Here is a 14962-nt window from a genome sequence, read left to right as displayed (position 1 = left end):
ACATGGCAAGAGATCTATAATTAGAAGTGGAGCCTAAAGATGTGACTCATGATAAAACCTTAGAGGATAAAGAGTTGCTTCTTATGGATGAACAAAGAAAGTGGTTTCTTGAGATGGAATCTAATCCTGGTGAAGAAGCTTGAACATTGTTGAAAGGATGACAAAGCATTTAGAATATTATATAAATTTAGTTGACATAGCAGTGGCAGCTTTTGAAAGGATTGAATCCAATTTTGAAAAACTGGATAAGTAGAACACTATCAAGCAGAATTACAAACTATAAATAAACCTTTTGTCCATCAACAACTTCATTGTTGTCCTATTTTAAGAAGTTGCCACAGGCACTCCAATATTCAAATATCACTACCCTGATCAGTCAACAGCCAACAATGTCAAAACAAGACCCTCTACCAGCAAAGAGATAATGGCTTGCTGAAGGCTCAGATGATGGTTAACATTATTTAGAAACAAATCATTTTAAATTTAAGGTATGTAACCTTTTTTTTTTTAGATATAATGCTATTACATACATAAGAGACTACAGTATAGTGTTTATGTAAGTTTTAAATGCACTGGGAAGCCAAAAATTTCATGTGGCTTACTTTATTGCACATTTACTTTATTGTGGTGGTCTGGAACTGAACTGCAATATGTTTAATATATGCCTGTATCAATAGTATTGTTGTATCCAGGAGGCAAGAAAGCAAAGATTAGTTGATGAAAGGTCTTGGAAGTATTGATAATTTTTATCTTATGAATGTAAGCAATTGCAAATAAAGTTATTGGTAAGAAATATAGGTGCAGGAAAAGAATCCTAGAATGTAGTAGGTGACTATGTCACAATTGTAGAATGGAAAGAGAAGGGACAGTGGATGGTTAATATTTATAATTGATGTTACAGTCCAAAAACTATAGTAAATACATGTAGTACAACATGATAATAATATCTTCATTTCATGGACTAAAAGATATAAATACTTTTCCCTTAGTGTAAGTCTACTAAAAGAGAGTCCTGAGATTGGAAACCTGAAGGCAATGGTTTTAAAATCGAGGTTTCCCGACTCTCCGCATGTACATGCTCAATCCTACTATCTCCTCTTAGTTGAGACAGAACTGCATCTACATGAATAATGAACTGAAAAAAAAATGTCTTAAGATATTTTTCTGCATCAATTCACTTCCTTCTTCTGTTCTGAAAATAAACCTTTTCATGTCAGAGACAATGCTTTATTCACCTTTGGTTATTCTCGTCACGTTGTACCTACCCATTAACTTGAGTACTTTTATTAAAATACAGAAAATTTCCTACCTAGAAGAAATAGAGCTAGCTTTTTATCTGCCTGCATTCAAAACTATCTGTCCTTTCAAAAATCTAAAATATTATAGTTATGTGGAACCTCTGCTATTCTTCTACAGATAAATCAGTAATCAAAATCAGAAGAATATACTTGGCAAGTGTCATGGATAGGGACAGGTGTCAACTTGGCCAAGTTGTGGTACCTGTTCATCTGATTGGGCAAGCGCTGGCCTGTCTGTTGCAATGAGGACATTTCATAGGATTAGGTCATGATCACATCAGCTACATCCACAGCTGATTCCATTTGTAATCAGCCAAAGGGGAGTGTCTTCTGCAATTAATGATGCTAAATCCAATCATGGGAAGCCTTTTAAGGAGGACTCAGAGGAGACAGGTTCCATTCCTGCTTTGGCTGGTGAGCCTCTCCTGTGGAGTTCATCCAGGCCATCCATTGGAGTCATCAGCTTCGCAGCCTGCCCCGTGGATTTTGGACTCGGCATTCCTATGGTCACGTGAGACACTTTCATAAATTTTATATTTTCAAGTGTTCCCTGTTGATTCTGTTTCTCTAGAGAACCCTAACTAATACATCTTGGTACCAGGAGTGGTTCTTAAGGAACAGAATCTTAAAAATGGGTTTTTATGAATGGTTTTCTATTCTGACTGGGCTCAGAGACACTAAGGACTCTGATTCCCATAATCAGAATGACACTCCCAATCCATGGACTGAGTTGGCAAAGGAGATAGTCAAAATATCATCATTCAATTCTCCTAATGCTTCGCTTGTACGAAGCCAGACACAGGGGGATAATGTTTTTGACACCTTTACAGAGTTTTGTAGGAATAAGAGTTATAGAGATGTTGGTTGGTTGTTGTTAGATACACTGTCTACATTAAAGGGTGAAAGGGATGGGCTTAAGGCTTCAAACAAGAAGCTTAAGTGCCGTCTGAAAGATGTAGAGGTTTCTATGAGTATCCTGAAGGAAAATTTTATTTCCTGTAGCCGTAGACTTGAGATCTCTGAAAATCAGACTCAGAATCTTATTGTTAGAGTAGCAACTTTACAATGTAAACTGAAATCTCAGTCTTGCATGGTGTCTGCTGTTAAAGTGAGGGCATTGATTGGAAAGGAGTGGGACCCTGAAAAATGGGATGGTGACATATGGATTGATAATGATGTTGGGGGTGAGGTTGAAACCCTAGACGATGCTGAGCCTTCTTTAGATAACCCTGTAATAGTCTGCCCTGAGGACATAGCCGCCCCACCTCCAGCCTGCCTTGAGGAATTGGCCACCCAACCTCCTCCTGAAGGGATTAGCCCTAGAGTTATTAATCCTGTTTCACCAGATGAAACTGCAAATGAAAGCTCTGGAGCAAATGGCTTGGAAGATATTTCTAATTATTTTCATGACACACCCCCACCACCCCTCATTTCTTCTAGACCTATAACTAGACTAAAGTCCCAACAGGCCCCTAAAGGTGAGGTACAAAGTATCACACATGAGGAGGTACGTTATACTCCAAAAGAACTGTGTGAGTTTTCCAATTTATATAGACAGAAATCAGGGGTATATGTTTGGCAATGGATTTTAAGAGTGTGGGATAATGGTGGGAGGAATATAAGGCTGGATCAGGCTGAATTTATTGATATGGGCCCACTAAGCAGAGATTCTGCATTCAATGTCATAGCTAGAGCAGTTAGAAAAGGTGTTAACAGCTTGTTTGGGTGGTTGGTTGAAACATGGATCAAAAGGTGGCCAACATTACCTGAGGTTGAAATGCCAGAACTGCCCTGGTATAATGTAGATGAGGGGATCCAGAGGCTTAGAGGGACTGGGATGTTAGAGTGGATTTATCATGCAAAGCCTGCTCTTACACCCCAGGAATGTCCAGAGGATGCACCTTTTACCAGAACAGTGAGAAATAAATTTGTGAGACTAGCACCATCATCCCTCAAGAACTCTGTGGTTGCACTTCTCTGTAGGTCAGATATTACTGTAGGAACTGCTGTCACTGAGCTGGAATCCTTAAACACAATGGGGATGACAGGATCCAGAGTTGGCAGAAGCCAGGTGGCAGCACTTAATCACCAAAGACAGGGTAGACGTGGGTATTATAATAGACAACAAACTCAAAGGAGGCATCAAAATTATATGACACGCAGAGATTTGTGGCATTGGCTAGTAAATCATGGGGTGCCTAGAAATACAATAGAAGGGCAGTCTACTGAATTCTTGTTGGAGCTGTATAAACAAGAGTTCTAGGTCAAGGGAACAGAAGCCTAACCTGAATTACAAAAACACAGAGTCATGGCCGGCCCCTTAATCAATTTCCAGACTTGAAACAGTTTACAGACCCTGAGCCCCTTGAATGAAGGGGAGGCCAGATCCCTATGGGGGAGAAACCTGTTACACTGCCACAAATTTATACTGTTAACCTTCCTCTAAGTCTTCCCCAAGGAGACCGACGGCCTTTTACCAGGGTAACTGTGCATTGGGGAAAAGGAAATGATCAGATATTTTGGGGATTATTAGACACTGGTTCAGAAGTGACATTAATTCCAGGGGACCCAAAACATCACTCTGGACCACCAGTCAGAGTGGGGGCTTATGGAGGCCAGGTGATCAATGGAGTTTTAGCTCAGGTCCGTCTCACAGTGGGTCCAATGGGCCCCCGGACCCATCCTGTAGTTATTTCCCCAGTTCCGGAATGTGTAATTGGCATAGACATACTGAGCAACTGGCAGAATCCCCACGTTGGTTCTCTAACTCGTGCAGTGAGGGCTATTATGGTGGAAAAGGCCAAGTGGAAGCCACTAGAACTGCCCCTACCAAGCAAAATAGTAAATCAAAAGCAATACCATGTTCTTGGAGGGATTGTAGAGATTACTGCCACTCTTAAGGACTTGAAAGATGCAGGGGTGGTGATTCCCACCACATCCCCATTCAACTCTCCTATTTGGCCTGTGCAGAAAACAGATGGGTCTTGGAGAATGACAGTGGATTATCGTAAACTCAACCAGGTGGTAACTCCAATTGCAGCTGCTGTTCCAGATGTAGTATCATTGCTTGAGCAAATCAATACATCCCCTGGTACCTGGTATGCAGCTATTGATTTGGCAAATGCTTTTTTCTCAATAGCTATTAGTAAGGACCACCAGAAACAGTTTGCTTTCAGCTGGCAAGGTCAGCAATATACTTTCACTGTCCTACCTCAGGGGTATATTAACTCTCCAGCCCTATGTCATAATCTTGTTCGCAGAAATCTTGATCGTTTCTCCCTCCCACAAGACATCACACTGGTCCATTATATTGATGATATCATGTTGATTGGACCTAGTGAGCAAGAAGTAGCAACTACTCTAGATTTACTGGTAAGGCATTTGCGTGTCAGAGGATGGGAGATAAATCCAACAAAAATACAGGGGCCTTCCACCTCAGTAAAATTTTTAGGTGTCCAGTGGTGTGGGGCATGTCGAGATATCCCTTCTAAGGTGAAGGATAAATTGCTGCATCTGGCCCCTCCCACAACCAAAAAAGGAGGCACAACGCCTAGTTGGTCTTTTCGGATTTTGGCGACAACATATTCCTCATTTGGGTGTGCTACTCCGGCCCATTTATCGAGTGACCAGAAAAGCTGATAATTTTGAGTGGGGACATGAACAAGAGGAGGCTCTGTGACAGGTCCAGGCTGCTGTGCAAGCTGCTCTGCCACTTGGGCCATATGATCCAGCAGATCCAATGGTGCTGGAAGTGTCAGTGGCAAATAGAGATGCTGTCTGGAGCCTTTGGCAGGCCCCTATAGGAGAATCACAATGCAGACCCTTAGGATTTTGGAGCAAAGCCTTACCATCTGCTGCAGATAACTACTCTTCTTTTGAGAAACAGCTTTTGGCCTGCTACTGGGCCTTAGTAGAGACTGAACGCTTAACCATGGGCCACCAAGTTACCATGAGACCTGAGTTGCCTATCATGAGTTGGGTGTTGTCTGACCCACCAAGCCATAAAGTTGGGCACGCACAGCAGCACTCTATTGTAAAGTGGAAATGGTATATACGAGATAGAGGCAGAGCAGGTCCTGAAGGCACAAGTAAGTTACATGAAGAAGTGGCACAAATGCCCATGGTTTCCACTCCTGCTGCCACATTACCTTCTCTTTCCCAGACCAGAGCTATGGCCTCTTGGGGTGTTCCTTACAGTGAATTGATTGAGGAAGAGAAAACTCGGGCCTGGTTTACAGATGGTTCAGCACGATATGCAGGTACCACCAGAAAGTGGACAGCTGCAGCATTACAACCCCTTTCTGGGGTGTCCTTGAAGGACAGTGGTGAGGGGAAATCCTCCCAGTGGGCAGAACTTCGAGCAGTGCACCTGGTTGTTCATTTTGCTTGGAAGGAAAACTGGCCAGAGGTGCGTTTGTATACTGACTCATGGGCTGTTGCTAATGGTTTGGCTGGATGGTCAGGGACTTGGAAAGACCATAATTGGAAAATTGGTGACAAAGAGGTCTGGGGAAGAAGTATTTGGATAGACCTTTCTGAGTGGGCTAAAAACATGAAGATATTTGTGTCTCATGTGAATGCACACCAGAGGGTGACTTCAGCAGAGGAAGATTTTAATGATCAAGTGGATAAGATGACCCGTTCTATGGATACCAGTCAGCCTCTTTCCCCAGCAACTCCTGTTATTGCCCAATGGGCTCATGAACAAAGTGGTCATGGTGGTAGGGATGGAGGTTATGCATGGGCTCAGCAACATGGACTTCCACTCACCAAGGCTGACCTGGCTACAGCCACTGCTGAGTGCCCAATCTGCCAGCAGCAGAGACCCACACTCAGCCCCCAATATGGCACCATTCCCCGAGGTGACCAGCCAGCTACATGGTGGCAGGTTGATTACATTGGACCACTCCCTTCATGGAAGGGGAAGCGATTTGTTCTAACTGGAATAGACACATACTCTGGATATGGGTTTGCTTTCCCTGCACGCAATGCTTCTGCCAAGACTACTATCCATGGGCTTACAGAATGCCTTATCCATCGTCATGGTATTCCACATAGCATTGCTTCGGATCAAGGAACACACTTCACAGCAAATGAAGTGCGGGAATGGGCACATGCTCATGGAATTCTCTGGTCTTACCATGTTCCCCATCATCCAGAAGCTGCTGGATTGATAGAATGGTGGAATGGCCTTTTGAAAACTCAATTACGGTGCCAACTAGGTGGCAAAAACTTGAAAGGCTGGGGTAATGTTCTCCAGGAAGCTGTGTATGCTCTGAATCAGCGTCCACTGTATGGTGCTATTTCTCCCATAGCCAGGATCCATGGGTCCCGGAACCAAGGGGTGGAAATGGGTGTGGTGCCACTCACTATTACTCCTAGTGATCCACTAGGAAAATTTTTGCTTCCTGTCCCTGCTACCCTGAGTTCTGCTGGTCTACAGGTTTTAGTTCCCAAATGGGGTGTGCTTTCTCCAGGAGAAACAACAGTGATACCACTGAACTGGAAGTTTAGATTGCCACCTGGCCACTTTGGGCTACTTATGCCTCTGGATCAACACACCAAGAAGGGGATTACATTATTGTCTGGGGTAATTGACCCTGACTATCAGAAGGAAGTAGGACTGCAACTACATAATGGAGGTGAAGAAGAGTTTTCTTGAAATATAGGAGATCCCCTGGGGCGTCTATTAGTACTACCATGCCCTGTGATTAAAATCAATGGAAAACTGCAACAACACAATCCAGGCAGGACCACTCATGGCTCTGAGACTTCAGGAATGAAAGTTTGGGTCACCCCACCAGGCAAAGAACCACGGCCAGCTGAAGTGCTTGCTGAGGGGAAAGGGAACATGGAATGGGTAGTGGAAGAAGGTAGTGATAAATATGAACTTCGACCACATGATCAGTTACAGAAACGAGGACTGTAATGCTGTTTTGTTTGTGTTATACTATTTAAGTTGTAAGATATCAAGTTTAAGAATGAATGTTGCCCAAGGATTTGCACGCTATTCTGGAGAGATTTAATGTGTTTCCAGTTATATGCAGGACAGTTGAGTATTGTCAGGTAAAAGAAAAAATGTGTGCTTATTTGTTTTCATTTGGAAATTAAGTATGGTCTGAGGTGATATATATATATATATATATATATATATATATATGCCAAGTTGACAAGGGGTGGACAGTCATGTATAGGGACAGGTGTCAACTTGGCCAAGTTGTGGTACCTGTTCACCTGATTGGGCAAGCGCTGGCCTGTCTGTTGCAATGAGGACATTTCATAGGATTAGGTCATGATCACATCAGCTACATCCACAGCTGATTCCATTTGTAATCAGCCAAAGGGGAGTGTCTTCTGCAATTAGTGATGCTAAATCCAATCATGGGAAGCCTTTTAAGGAGGACTCAGAGGAGACAGGTCCCATTCCTTCTTTGGCTGGTGAGACTCTCCTGTGGAGTTCATCCAGTACATCCATTGGAGTCATCAGCTTCGCAGCCTGCCCTGTGGATTTTGGACTCTGCGTTCCTACGGTCATGTGAGACACTCTCATAAATTTTATATTTTCAAGTGTTCCCTGTTGATTCTGTTTCTCTAGGGAACCCTAACTAATACAGCAAGCAATACAAAAATACGTTTTATTATTCTTTTCAGCTTTTTTTTTCATAAAAGCATGAAATTAGCAATAAGAAAGATAGACGTGGTTTACACAATCACTACAAATTATATAGGACATTGCTTTTTGACAATGATACATGTGAACTCTAAGAAAGGAGAGCATAATATGACTCCCACTTGTGGAAATTTATTTCTTATCTTACAAAGATTTATCTAAACAAAAAGATTTATCTAAGTAATTTTTTCCAGGAAAAATCTTATGTTTTTTCCAGGAAATATGCCTTGGAACATAGGGTAGTCTATGAAACTTTTTTTTTTTTTTGCATGCAGTTATGTACATTTACATATCTTTAAAGAATGACTAATTTTTTCTTTTTTTACTTCACAGGTTAAACAGAAGGGGGAAATGTTTGGTCTCTAAGTAAATGAGAGTTTCTAAATTGCTCTTATAATTGTTTCATTGAGACTAAAGAATTTATATTTGATGTCTCAGTCTAATTTCTGTAAATTTTGTTTCCTGTATGGATATGCCCACTTCAGTTTTCATGGGGCAAATAGTTCAAACAAATAGAATGTAAAAACAATGAAGGCAAAGAGATTTAATGTTGGAAGAGTTAAATAAACATTAAGTACTGTTCAGGTAACTAAACATTGAGGAACTGCTGGCTTTACTAAAGTGAGCAGAAGAGTCAAGACTTTAGAATCAGTCTTCCCGGGTGCTATTTGATTTCTGAAGATAAGGTGTGGGTGGAGTCGACTAGAAGAGAGGTAAATGCTTTTGAGTTTTCAAGGTCTGGGACAGTTAATCTGAGTCATTCTCTAAAGCACTCTAGAGATGCTCTGTTGGACACTTTCTCTTGCAGTTTCCTTGACCATGGAGGACAATTCTCTCCATTGTGTAGTATCTTGAAACTCCTGGCTCCTTCTCAACCCCTAGATATATGGTACATTTCCAGCTTCTCTGCTGACCTCTTCTCACCTCTTCAGTTGGCCTCATGGGTTAGATTTAAGAGGATTCCCAGTTTGATCCTTTCCAATCAGAGGAAAACTCATATCCTTGTCTTTCTGAAGTACTTGGGGGAGGAGATGGATCTCAAAGCAGTAGCTCCAACAGGAGAGCCAACTGTTTTCTTACCTTCAATATGCCTTGGCTCAGAATTAGTAGACAGTGCAGGTTCTGCTGTAGCTTTCTCAGGCATGATCCAGAGGTATGTCTCTACCACATGCAGGAGATACCTTCCAGTGTTCTCAGTGGTATCACAGAAGCTTCCTTTATCAGATCTGGGTTGAACAAAGTTGTCTTAGTTTGTCAGGGATGCTATGACAAATATCACACAATAGTTAGCTTAACAGTAATTTATTGTCTCACAGTTTGGAGGCTAGAAGTCCAACAACGTGATATCCAGAGGTTATGCTTTCTCTTGGTGTCTGTAGAATTCTGGTACTGGCTTGCCCAGAAATCTTTGGTATTTCTTGGCTTAAAAATGCATCTCTTCTTCCATAACATGGCAACATGTATCTCTTTTTCTGGCTTCCACTAACTATCTGTGTCTAAATGTCCTCTGCTTATAAGAACTTCAGCCATAATGATTTAAGGCCCACCCTCATTCACTTTGAATTACACCTTAACTAATTGCATCTTCAAAGGTTCTAAAGTCCTATTTACAAGTGGGTTTTAATCCCCACATATGGGCATTTGAACTTGGATGTGTCTTTATGGCAGATATGATTCAATTCCCAACAGAGGTAAATACAGTAAGTGCCTCCACTATTTGGCAAAGAGAGTCTCAGAATAACAACAGTTTCCTTACCAAATTACTTCTCTCATGAATCTCCTTACAAAAACTTTTCTTACATCTCTGATATCCTTGATGTTGTGGATGGGTGCAAGCATTATGGAACAGATTCTAATGCAATCCCTTCATAAACATGCTTGGTGCTGGTGGTTTTGGGGTTCCTGCTGTCCCAATCTCACTCTATCTTCCCGGCTTCTGTATCAGAACCTCAGCTAAATTCAAAGCAAGAGTCTTAATCCATTATACATTTTCATATATTGTTTAACAAGTTTTGAAGTGGGAACCATGGGCAAAGCCTTAGGTTACAAATTGCAAATAATACAAAAAAAAAAAAAAAAAAAAGAAATGTTGAAAAGAAGAGACTTGTGTACCAGAATTGGCAAGCACAATTATTGCAGTGGATCATGTGTTGATGTAGATCTCATTATTCATTTAATTCAAGAAGAGCTATGTTCATTTGTGAAGAATCTGATTAATCTCTCTTTGGAAAAAAACTTCTGAGCATATTACATTTCAGTAAATGTTTCATTATTGAACAAGGGTGACAAAATTATTCTTACTCATTTCTCTTTATGGTACTATGGGATTGCTTGAAAAAAATTGATGCACCAACTTTGAAAAATAGTGCTGTAATGAAAATCCGGGGTTTATTTTCATCTTCTCATTGGTCAATATTACTTCATATTATATTTAGATAGCATATGTAATGATAAGGGATAAGACATATTTTGCCTTATTTTCTTCCATTATATACACATACGCAGGGCCACACACATACCACTCTCAAAATATCTAAACAATATATTTATAAAGTCTGTTTTTATTTCCCAGAAGATTTTTAAAAATGTTTGTTTCATAAGTAAACTTTATCATTCATTCCTACCCATTAAAGATAGCTGTATTGGATGCTAATAAAATGAGGGATTTTTAAATGGTTAATGACATTTATAGAAGAAAATACTCCAAAATATGTTGTTGTTGCTATCTTTCAGTATATGAAAGCTTAGGTATACTGTGCAGTTGATAGTCATTTTGTAAATTAACTGCCTACTGTTATCCAATAGCTGTAGTATAAGAAGTATATTTTGGATGGGAAGTTAAAAAAAAAGTCTGAATTTGAAGAAAAGGTCCTTATGATTTACTAGAGCCTTATCATTTACTGGCTATGTGACTGAAATTCACTTAAACTTGCTGAGATTACATGTTATCGTTTATAATATGATTATGTCATACTCAAAGATGTTGTTTATTAATTTAAAAATATTTTATATAAAAATCTCATTTGCAGTGCTTGGCATAGCAGACACAATGCTTTTTAAGTGGATTATTTGCCACACATGAAACTCTGTGTCACAGCCCTGCTCTATCTGCTCTTTCAAGTAAAACTTTTCTGCTTCTTATTTTTAAGTGTCCCATTCTTTCTCATTGCAGAGATAACAGTGTTTTACTTCATCCCAATTGGCAAAAATAGTAACTTCTCGACTGGAAATCCAAGCATAAATTGATTTTTCTAGTGACCAGAATTTGTGGAATTATAACTTTAAAACGTGTAACATTGTTAAAAATCACTTTGGCAGCAGCACATAGTAAATTCTAGATAAACCATTTAATACATACCATCTCTTAAATTATAAATAAAAGTTAAAAAGTAAACTGATATAAAATGTAGTGAATTTTATTATTTTGAAAATGAATTTGAGGCACTAGACAAGAATTTTGGAAATATAATTTTTATAATATTCTGTTTACATCACCTATTCTTATTAATATCTATCATCACCTATAATCAAAATCCAGTTATAGGTTTTAAGGATCATAATAATTGATTTTTATCAAAAAAGAAAACCAGAGATAATCTAACGTATCTCTAAATTTAGAACCAGTCTGGATCTTTTCATACTGTAATCTATATTGTGTGAATTAATGATATTTTAAAGTATAAATTGATTTTCTTGTTTATTTATCTTTCCCTCCCTACAGCTACCAAGGAATTTCTGAAGTTAAATGTCTCGAAGAAATTGTGTGATAGCAGAAAACAGAAAAACAAAGTTTCATAAGTCTCAAAAACCTAGCTTTTGAATGGATTCAAGCCTAAAAGAAGAAAGAGGCTAATTATCTCTGCCCCAGAGATAAGAAAAATTTCCCAAAGTAGGGAGAAATAAGTGAAAGAAAACGGAAACAGCAAGAACAACAAAAATGCACTGATATACTGAGCTTTATCTCCTCTCAGACCCAGTGCTGGTTTGGAGATGCAGGCAATAAACACCCACATGCACTCATATAAACACAAACACACTCACATGCACACAAGAAGTTTGGAGCCTGTTTTGGTTTGTTAACACTGCTGGAAAGCAATATACAAGAAATGGGTTGGTTTTTAATGACCGGGATTTATTAAGTTACAAATCTACAGTTTTCAGGCCATGAAAATGTCCAAATTAGGCCATCAGAAGGACGACACCTTCTTTGAAGAAAAGCAGCTGGCATTGGGTTTCCTCTGTCACATGTAAAGGCACATGGAGACTTCTGCAACATAAGCCTAGGATCCCCAATTATCCCTTATTTTCCAAGGTTTGATTTTCCTATAGTCCTATGGGTAATAAAACAAACCCCACTTCAATATGCATGGACACCCTATTACACACCCTTGCTTTCTTTTTTATTTTCTCCAAAGCACATATCAATATCAAATATGCTGTAAATTTAACTTGTCTGTCTTCCCTCTTTGCCTTCTACACTCACAGGAAAATAAGTTCCTGAGGATTAGGGTTTTTGTTATTGTCATGGTCAGGTTCATGTGTCAACTTGGCCAAGTGGTGGTACCTGTTTGTCTGGTTGAGCAAGTGCTGGCCTGTTGCAATAAGGACATTTCATAGAATTGGATGATGAGCACGTCAGCTGCATCCACAGCTGATTCCACTTGTAATCAGCCAAGGGGTGTGTCTTCTGCAATGAGTGATGCTCAGTCTAATCGCTGAAAGCCTTTTAAGGAGGATTCAGAAGAGACAGGCTCTCTTCCTCCTTTGCTGGCCAGCCTCTCCTGTGGAGTTCATCCAAACCCTCCATTGGAGTCGTCGACTTCACAGCCTGCCCTGCGAATTTGGTACTCTGTGTTCCGGCAGTCACGTGAGACACTTTTATAAATTTTATATTTGTGAGTGTTCCCTGTGTGTTCTGTTTCTCTAGAGAACCCTAACTAACACATCTATTGTTGTTGTTATTGTTGTGTATGTCATTATTACCAATGTACATGCAACATCTAGCATATTGCCTGGCACACAATGGGTAGCCCAGGAAACATTTATTGAAAGAATTCATGAATGAAGGAAAGAATTCATGAACGAAGCAATATAGGTAAAAGTAAGAAAAATGCAAAATGAGCAGTTCAAGCAAGGATACTATGGGAACTGAGATGTCTTCGAGATCATTTCTGATATTAATTAAGGTAAAGTTTCATTGAAGAGGTAGGATTTGGGTTATGCTGCTGGAGGATGGTGGGGTTTTAGCAGGTGAAGAGTTGGGAGTAAAAAGCTTCCCAATATGTTTTGTGTGTGTAATGGATGAGTTGGAAGAAGCAATATATATGAATAATTGTATAAATGTATAAAGAATTTGCCTGGAGAAATGTTTTATTTTATAAAGTTGGAAATGGACATAGTCTGTGAAATATAATTACAGGCAAATGGGGATATACTTCAACTGCTTTAGCAAAAGATTGATACAATCAGAAATTTGAGAGAAAAAAACTGTGAATAAAATACAGAAATACAGAAAAAGACAAATTAGGAACATATGTGTTGTTATGCATTGAGGCACAAACAGTTGCAGGTGCTAACAACTATTATAATATTATAATAGTGAAAAGAAAGGAAGAGAGGGGAATAGTACTGACAGTTTTGAAAACACTTTCATTTACATTATTCCACTGGGTCTCAGTGATACTTATGAAGAAAGGGAAGGACAGATCATGTCATTCAAATTTTTAACAAGTAAGAAAATTGAGGTTTAGGGAGACTAATGCGTGCTCAAAATTAGATGATTAAGTAGCACACCAGGATGATAATTTTATTCTTCCAACACTAAAACTGCTACTTTTTTCCTTTAGCTCAGATCGTCTAGTTTAACACCAGTTTCTAAACAATGTGGCATGATGCTGGGTAAAATAACTCATGAGTAGATGAGATTTTTTTCAGACTTGTCATTTATGGTCAACAATGGCTTTACTTAAATGATCAGTTTCCCAAGTTTCTTAAAGCTTGCATTATAAAAAGATCAATCAATCAGTTTTATCTAAGAGTTTTGGTCCTTCCAATTTTGTGTGACTCATTTATTCAGCTCTACGAGTGTGATAAAGACCTAGAAATGAGGTTGTTTTCACTTATGAGCAGGCATTGAAAGCATGATAAGGCAACCTATAAGTTAGAAATTGAGGTTTTTAAACAATTTAGCATCTCTATGAAGAGTCTGGAAGATGGTAAAATGAACCTCGAACAGAAGGCAAGGCTGGAAAAATAATACCGTTTATGAAGGTGAGCTTCAAGTGCCAAGAGACGAACTAAAGTTAATAACTTTGAAAGGTCATTTCCTCAAATACACGGTAATTGTACTGCCTTACTGAGTGACTTGAAGTAGGTAACTGGTGATCACAAGTTGTTGGCTCTTAATGTCTTTGCAGTAATATATTTAGGAAATGCAAGATAATTATTCCTCTATGGCTCACCATTTAAAGCATTATAATCTCATTTCCTCATAGGTCCCTCATTTAGAGTGATATATGTTAATTAAAAAATAAAACATGGGGAAATCTAACACATAGAATGTGGGAGGTTTAGTAATATGTGGCTTGAACCAGGATAACATTTTGGGCAAAAGAAATAATTTCTAAATTGTCTCTGTATTTGACCAGGTTAATTTGATTATTGATTAGAAGTGAAAAAAGTACCCTTTTCCCCTTTTTTCATCCACCCACCTAGCCAGTATTCACTGCCAGACGTGACGGGAATTATGGTGATCCATTTCCTTTTTATTTATTATTTACTTATTTTTAGTGCTTCCTTTCTTTTCATTCCTACTTTTCCTACATATTACCTTCACTATTGTTACTTATTAATACTTTGGAGAGCCATCTACTCTGCTAATAGAGTCCCACTTTATCGCTAAAATCATAATAAAATGCCACATTTATTCACAACTTTGGTTTACTGCATACCATATGGCAATATATAAATGTACACAGGCAAGTACACTTTTCAA

The 14962-nt window shown here is 39.1% G+C and overlaps 1 long non-coding RNA gene across 1 annotated transcript in view; it reads left to right on the top strand.

The window, feature by feature from the left end:
* The first annotated feature begins 13004 nt into the window (after positions 1-13004).
* The window catches only part of LOC143679346 (uncharacterized), a 40455-nt gene continuing 38497 nt past the window's right edge, over positions 13005-14962 (top strand). The window contains exon 1 of the long non-coding RNA XR_013173671.1: positions 13005-13154. This is a non-coding gene — a long non-coding RNA (uncharacterized LOC143679346). The remainder of the gene's footprint in view (positions 13155-14962) is intronic.

The sequence above is a fragment of the Tamandua tetradactyla genome, chromosome 4 (genome assembly GCF_023851605.1).
Source record: "Tamandua tetradactyla isolate mTamTet1 chromosome 4, mTamTet1.pri, whole genome shotgun sequence".
Classification (NCBI taxonomy): domain Eukaryota; kingdom Metazoa; phylum Chordata; class Mammalia; order Pilosa; family Myrmecophagidae; genus Tamandua; species Tamandua tetradactyla.
The sequence above is the reverse complement of the archived record's forward strand: the minus strand, read 5'-3'. Positions and strand labels throughout refer to the sequence as shown.